Below are 8,274 nucleotides of genomic sequence, written 5' to 3' on the forward strand. Positions count from 1 at the left end.
GGCGGCCGGCAGCAAAAGGAGAAGCCGCCGTTAAGCAGAGGCCTCACGTGCGGAGAAGAAAGCCGAGCGTGGCGAGTACATCGCCTGCTGGGTCTCACACGGACCTGGTGGATCTTCACGCCTCTTAAGCGCGATTCCGAGTGGCCCCGCGGCACCCACCACAAAGCCACCACGAGCTGCAGGCGCCGCGGTGTTGTCTCCTGACTTTGCCGGAGCGGAGGTTACATCACGTACTCCTCCCCCTCATTCTCTTGCCTCTCCCCACGGGATTTATCAGATTAGGGGACTTGAAAGAGGAGGAAAAAGAATGCGGGAGAGGACTGGGATTCCGCAGAAGTGAACCACTGACCTTTAGTGTCACACTCGGGAGCCTGGCCAAGTGGGAACCAGGCCAGCATTTCTTCTACAGGTTTCTTCAGGACATGTCGTGACAGCTTTTCAAACAGTAAAACGTGAAGAATCATGCCTGGACAAGACCCTGGAAAACAGTCTGTTTGGAGCACTCCTTCAGCCCATCATAAGGGGTTGTCAATGAGCTTTTTGTGCACTCAAAATACATCCAAACCACAAAATGAGGGAGTGGAGAATGGTGGGAACACTCACCCCCTCAGGGAAGGCAGAGCAAACTCAGCTGGAGTCACCCCCTCACATCCAGCTTCCATCCCTGGGGGAGTCACATTTACAGTTTTTAAAGATATATGAAAAAATTTTGAGGAGTTTGACAGTGATATGAGGTTTCCCCCTATGCAATCTCCAGCAACCGTATCAAGGAAAAACACAGAGAGCCTTCGTCAGCAGGGGCTCAGGTCAGTAATTGCAGTGCCTGTGATTTAGTCCCATGGGGAGGTACCAATGCAGAACCAGCACCCTGGCTCTCTCCCACCCAGAAACAACGCAAAGCCAAGCAATGGGGTTCTGCTTGGTCACCTGAGGTGTTCCTGCACCTGGGGTGTAGATATGTCCTCTTATATTCCCAGCGGGCACAGTTTATTAGCAGAACTCTGGGAAAAAAAGAGGCTAGCATCCTACTTTGTACCACTGCATTGTGTCTGTCACCAGATAGATACATCACAAGCACTTCTGAAGGGCAAACCACCAAAGAACAGCTTTTGAAAGCAGGATAATTAGACATACCACATGGTGGTCTTTTGTTGAAACACATCACTTGTTGATGCTGCTGGACAACTACTGTTTCCATGACTTGTGGCAACTATGGAAGAAATTAAACAGATACTTTTGGAAAAGGGCATTTCAAGTGTAGGCTTTGCATTTTGGGGGTGAGGGGTTCAGAAAGGCAACACAGTTTAAGAGAAGGTTTGACTGACCTTTGGTATCATAGGGGTGGGTTTTTGTTGATCCAGGTTGTTGTTGGTTCAGGGAGACAATAATAATGAGCTTTACACACCATTTTTTGCAGAGCTTCCTATAAAGGCCCTTTCTCGAAGTTTTTAATTGCTCATTAGCTAACAGGTTTCATTTCTAAAGTTTTGGTGCCCAAATCCTTCAAAAGGTTCAGTGATTTATCTATGTGAATCAATGGAGGTAATACATCAGACCAGCCCTTTCTATCTATTATGTGTAGATGGGACTGTATTTTATTACTCCTGTCTGGTAACTTTAATATTTGTTGAGCTATTTATATCAATGTACAAGACTCAGAATTACAGACACAAACTTTTCCATCAAACTTTTTTACCCTGGTGAAAAAAATTCAGCTGAAGTGAATTTTCACAAATACATTCCATTTGGGGCAAAGTGTCTTATTGTTCATGTAAACTGAAATTAAAAAAATACTATGAAGCATCTTTCATTTTTTAAAACCTGCCCTGTTCCTGAAGTATTCCCGGTGGTACTGTTGCAGATGTTCACTAGCACAGCTGGCAGATGGAGAGATGACATCAGTAACATGGTACTTTTACACTCCAAGAGTGAATGTCCTTTGATGGATGTTACTACAACTGTGAAGGCAGCTCTGTGGGGACCACACACAAAAGCCATTGGGGCTTTCAGTTTCAGAAAAAACTCGATAGAAAAAAACCACAACACTGCTCCTTCACTGAAATGGTGTTAGGGGAGCTCTGAATGCCAAAGTGAATTGGGCTTTTCATTCAGTGACTTGTCAAGAAAAAAGGGTAGTGCAGGAACATGGGTGACAGCCATAGTAATAAGCAACTCAGTTATGTACAATATTTGACAGCTCAGACAAGGCAATCAGATTTAAAAGACTACATATTCTAACTATTTTAAAACCTGGATATCTCCTGCATGTACCATGGGTGTTTGCCACAAAATCATTATAACAAATACCAACAGTAAAACCATTCCAAGAGCTTCTAACACAATGCAGTTTTTGTTATTTGATCCTCTGATTTCTGTTCCTTCCAAACAAAACTGTACTAAAAGCACCAATTAACAAGACAGACTTGTTTCAATACTCAAGACAGACAAGGAGCAGCGGGCCAGTTTCACCTGGATATTCCAGCTACAACACAGTGATGCTCTCAACGCCACAGCAGAGGCTTAATCAGATCTGACAGGCCTGTATGCTTCGCTTTTCCTACCTACACTTCATACAAAGGAGATGTACCGTGGTGCACCTCTGAAGTCCAAACTGGGTTCTAGCCTCACCTCTTGTAGCAATGTTCTTCATAGCTGTGAGCAATTTGACTAACTCTTAGATCAAAATTACTTACCCACCTAAAAATTTTCTTTTAACATAGATGAAGTTGCTTGAAAAATGAGAACTGCTGCTTGCTATTAATCAAGATGTTACATCAAATTTAAGACCTACTTTTTACTTTTCCAATCTTTAAAACATTAGTATCTTATTCAGTTATCCACTGAATCCAGGCCAAGTCCTATAGGGCAGGAAAGTCTCAGATCCAGTATCTCATTTATGTTCATTTCCACAGTGTTACAAAGGTATAAGCCACACTTACACAACACCAATAAGCAACAAGTTTGCCTGAAAAAAAATGACTACGTTTACCAAACTGACTTTATCAGTTTGTAAATGGCAGTGGTGCATGGGGTGATAGTGAAACCAATGAAAGACAAGATCTCTTCTGCAGTAGAACACACGTTCAAGTGCTATCAGCAGCCCGCTGAAATCAACAAAACACCAATAACAGCAGGAATTTCAAGATGGGTCAGAGACTATCTAACCAGTTAAGGCACCACAAACTTAACTACCAGCACACATTTAAAGATCTGAGGTGGCCACATACCTTCTAAAACTTGCACATACCTGGCCCGTGCAAAACTTAAATTGTCCATGAAGTGAATTTGGTACTGTTCAACTGAACCAAACCTCTCAAGTGTTTTATGCATGCAGGCACTCATGTGCAATGTTTTATGCACAGATATTTAATATTACTTGTAACTTATGTATGAAACTTATGCCACCTGACTGGGGACAAAGTCCAAAGGAAGATGTACACCACTAGTTTGCAGCATACATCTCAGGAGGCGCTTTCCTGACCAGCTTCATCTGGCATGGAGAGTCCTGGAGCTGCAAAAAGGCTTCAATAAGATGTGTCAGAGCTGCAGACATCACAGCACAGGAAGGCAGGCAAAACCCCCCAAATCTCTCATTCAGCTCATCTGCATCTGCACTCTTGCTAAACAAGGTCTAAAGCCATTTAGGCGATAACATCCCTCCTAGGGTGAGCGTACCCAAGTCATGAGAAGTCCAAGGACAGGATCAGATTGTCAACACCACCAGCAGATGAAGCATTACCTTGCTCCTTGGCAAGACTGTCCTCCAAAGAAAGCTCTGGACTTCTGAAACGGCATATCTTCGTGAGCATATTTGTCAAGGGAGGTTCATGTAATCTCCCCTACTCCACACTTCAACAAATCACATCAGCTTTCAATTGCTAACAACAGAAATAAGTAACAGCTGGTTTTATGAGTACTGTCTCAACAATGGGTAACATAATAGATGTTTTTACAGCAATAGAATTTCCTACAGAATAATAATTGAATGACTGTTTTGCTAATATGCAGTTACCAGCTCATATGTGTTTCTGGAGAAATACAGTGATTTCAGGTGACAATCAACCATCATTAAAACACTCTGAAAACCTAACCAAACTTTTCAGCATATTTGGGTCTAGTCCACAAAGCTCTTGTGCGTGTTATAATCCAAACACATATCTAGTTAGAGCAAATAGAAGCCCTTAAGATGCACAGTGAAGCAGTTGAAGGAAGAAGCTCCTTCTGGCACAGGAATTCTGTTTCTTGATTGCCTCACTTATACACCATGCAACCAATTGCACAGACCTTGGAAGGTTTAGCACAGATTACAGGAAGAAAGTTTTTGGCAGAGGTACTGAGCAGTCTGTCTCTATGCATAGGACTGGAAGATTACAGCAGCTCTTGTATGAATTATGGTCTTATTTTAATTTTACCAGCATACACTTTTCAGTTTAATTATTCTACATATGATATATGAAGAAAACTTTGTGTTCTCAGAAGAGTCTTTCAGCCTCTCTATGCCTCAGTTTTCAAATCTGTAGAGCAGGAGGAAAACTTGCCTATCTCACAGGAGTGTGCTGAACGTGACCCGCAGTTAGTGCACAGCCACAGCAGCCACATTCCACCCATTTAGGTGCAAGACCAGGGTTCCGCTTCTGGCTCTGATGCTATTACCTTTGTGACCTTGGGGCAAGTGATTTCAGGTGGGACCATCTTACAAGACACCTAAATTTAGGTGTCTACATCCGATTTAGCTTCTATGATACCCACAGGAGCTCTAAGGACTGATTCAGCTGCCCACACATAGGAACCTCTTGACATTCAGGGTTCCCTAAGGTATCTTACCTGACCTCCTGCTGTTCCAGTAGGAAAAGGATTCCCGCAGGTTCTGTGCTGTATCTGTGAGCACTACATGGATATCAGAGCTATCTTAAGGCATCTCCAGTGGCACTAGATACCATCGTATCGGCAACTGAATTGAGCCCTCTTTGCTTCTATACCCAGCTTTTGTTAGTCTTGCCTACTTATTTGACCAGAGCTTTTGTGACCAAGCATCAGTCTTGCTTGTAGGAGCCTGAAACAGCCCTGTCTCCAAAAGTGCATTCCCAAACAACTTCTAGGCCTAGAGAACTCAAAACTTCGACTTTCATTTCAAAATCTACTGACTGAACCAGTTCTTGAATCAGTATTGTTTCAAAGTAGGACTGTGACTGGTAAGAAGTGACTTAATGCTGAGCCCAAACATCATTCAAAAACCTCCCAGAAATGAACTGAAAAAATATGTCTTGACCAATCAGGTAATAACGGCTTTTTAAAAAACTGCAGCCTTTAGGGATAGTGATAGCAACAAGATTTTTTTGTGCCAAGATCTTGGCCAGAAGTGAGAAGCCAAGAGAGAAAAGCTGGAACTAATGAGCTTTCATTTAGACATTAGGGTTGGGGATTATGTCACCTAGCTTTACATGCCCAGTTCTGAACTGGTGACTCCAGGTCCCAGGAATAGTTGCACAGAGAAATAGGATCCTCTAGTAACCTGCTTATCTGCCAGTCTTAAAAAGGAGTTGCTCTCTGGACTTGCCCCTCTCTCCACTTGCTATAGACAGAGTCACTGATGGTGAACTCTAAATTAATGCGATAAAACTGGAGAGAGAAATCCCAAACCCAAGGGGTGCCAGGAATATTGTTTTAGTCCTAGAGCTCTACAAAGCACACAGAATGAACCAGCTTGTTCAAAGCCTCTGATACAAGCAGCACATGGGTCTCCAAAACCAGACCTTATAGCATTTACAATATGCACGAGCCAAGGGCAGAACATACATTTAATGGCTGCTGCAACTAGTGCAATATCCACATAATAAGACTATAGTGCTGTGGCTGGCTGATCCAGAATGATGACTCCCATCTCTTGTTTTCCCATCCAAAATCAAGGTATACAAAACCTTTACAAACCTTTCTTTAAGACTTGAATGTTTCAGTTCTTCTGAAAACTTTCCTCTTCCATTTCACTCCCACACAAAACCACTAAGCACTGAACTGCAAAATTAATTCTGACCAGTTGTTCTTATTGAAGGGAAAGTACATAATAGTACTTGCCACTGAACATTCACTGCCACTGAAAAAGGGATTTTTTTTGGTGCCTGTACCCTACCTTCTGATATTCCCCCCACTATGTGCACGTAGCTGATCAAACATGCCAGTCATACTAGAAGCTACTTCAGAGGCTGAAGAGAAATATAAATGGTGCATAGATTTTGTGCAGACCACCTACAAATGTCTGGGGTTCCCACTACAGGAAAGAGAATGATCTTTTAATTGAAATGCTAGCATTAGAAGTAAATGTGTATTTGGGTTTTGAAATCAGATACTCTGAATTACCACACCAACATCCGTCAGCCTTATGGGGATTCTTAAAGTTTAAGACCTCTGTCCCCCTTCTTGTCCACCTGGCAAATACCTAATATCATCTTCCCTCCGCAAAGGTGTCTACACCAAATTAGTTTTACCTAAATCTCTATGACACCACCATGCTTTCGCCCCCTTCTGTTTCAGCCCTACACCTGGACAAACCTCCCCGCAGAAATCAGTATGGCTACTATCTCACTCCTTTTCATCTTCAAATCTTTCACTCTATGCCTGCAAATCCCTGGCACATGGTGGTCAACAGACAACTGCCAAACCAAGATGTCTCCCTAACTCTTACTACTTTCTATTCCTCTTTTGCCTACTCCTACCTTTATCCTGCCTATGTCTGCAAAGCACTTGATCATGTCTAACATGCAGATTGCAAGCTCTGCAGGGCCCAATTCCCTGTGCAGTGACTAATACAAATTGAGGATGCAAAATCCTCTTTCCTCATTTAATGATCTGGTACACCTGCTCCAGTGATCTGTAAGCCAAATAGAGCAGATATTTATAGGAGCCAGAAAATGAACAATTCAACTTTCCAACTTCTAATGGTGGATTGTGTAGCCAATAGGTAGTACCTGATGTTCTGATCTCTGTCCTTCTGGTGCAATTACCATTCAGAAAACAGCAGACACCTTCCCGAAATTGCCTTTAACATTTACAATACCAAAAAAGATTCAGTTTTGTTATGGCCTGTCCTTCATCTCTATATGCACAGCCTATGTGAAATAGTAGACTTTGCCTTGAGTTAATATAACTCTAACAAAAGGCATAGTGACATGAAACCTTTACTGAGGCAACATACTTTCCTTCAGACTGAAAGAGTAGCAACCTCCTCACTGGGGAGGACTTTGGCTGGATTTTATATACTGCTTTTGCAGCAATGAAAACAGCATGGATGATCACTGGGGAAAATAATGCTATGCCCCCTCCATTTATTGCAGAAAAAGGATGCAGTTGTGACTCCAGTTCTGGCAGACTCCTTAGGCTAGTGGTGAATCTGTCAATAACTAGCAAGGCCATATGCAGTCAAACAGCTTCAGAGCTGCATTGTAAAAGTGAGTGACGTGAAACCTTTGTAACTCCCTGAGGTGTTATGAAGCTTAATTACTATTTACATATGCTTGGAGATCTTCAGATAAAAGACAATATGTTCGTGGGAAGCATCATTAATATCACTGTTGCTGCTGGCTAGTACAGTCCTCATAAAAGTGACAACAAATTAGCCAGAGTAACACACAGGAATTCTCTCTCCTCCTGCTACAGCATGCAGCAATGGGAAACCTACTGCTTTCCATTCCCCTGCAATAGCATTATGTACTAGGGAAAGTTAACCTAGCCTGTAGTCATAGGTCTTGTCATATTTACAGGCTATAGGCCAAATCCTGAGCGATGACATGGACTAGCAATCCTGCTTTGGTAGCTCAGTATACTTCAAGCCGCAGCATACTTTGGCCTTCCTTCCTATCTTAACTACTGTAAGAAGTTTGGAACTGGTCCATTTGGGATTGCACAAGTTCTTGGGCTTGTGGTTTTGTCCTTGTTGCCCTCCAGTGCTGTGGGACACAATCTTCTATATACTAGTACAGGAGAAATACTCTTAATGATAGCGTATACTCCTAATTGGAAGTCAACAGACTACCCTCCCGAGAGGAAGATGCTGATCTCTGCCACAGGAGATAAAATGCAATACAAAGCAGACACTGACATTGGAAAGAAAGACTATTTCTGAGTATGCAGATCACATACCTCCGTCTCCTCTCTTTGTTAAAAAAATGGATGGTGTACAACTTGTTCCCTTGTCTAACATATCAAGGAAGCTTTCAAATTACTTTGTCATGAGGAGATTTAAACAATTAAAACATGCTATAATGACTGTATAGCTAGCAA

Source organism: Accipiter gentilis, chromosome 18 (genome assembly GCF_929443795.1).
Source record: "Accipiter gentilis chromosome 18, bAccGen1.1, whole genome shotgun sequence".
Classification (NCBI taxonomy): Eukaryota; Metazoa; Chordata; class Aves; order Accipitriformes; family Accipitridae; genus Astur; species Astur gentilis.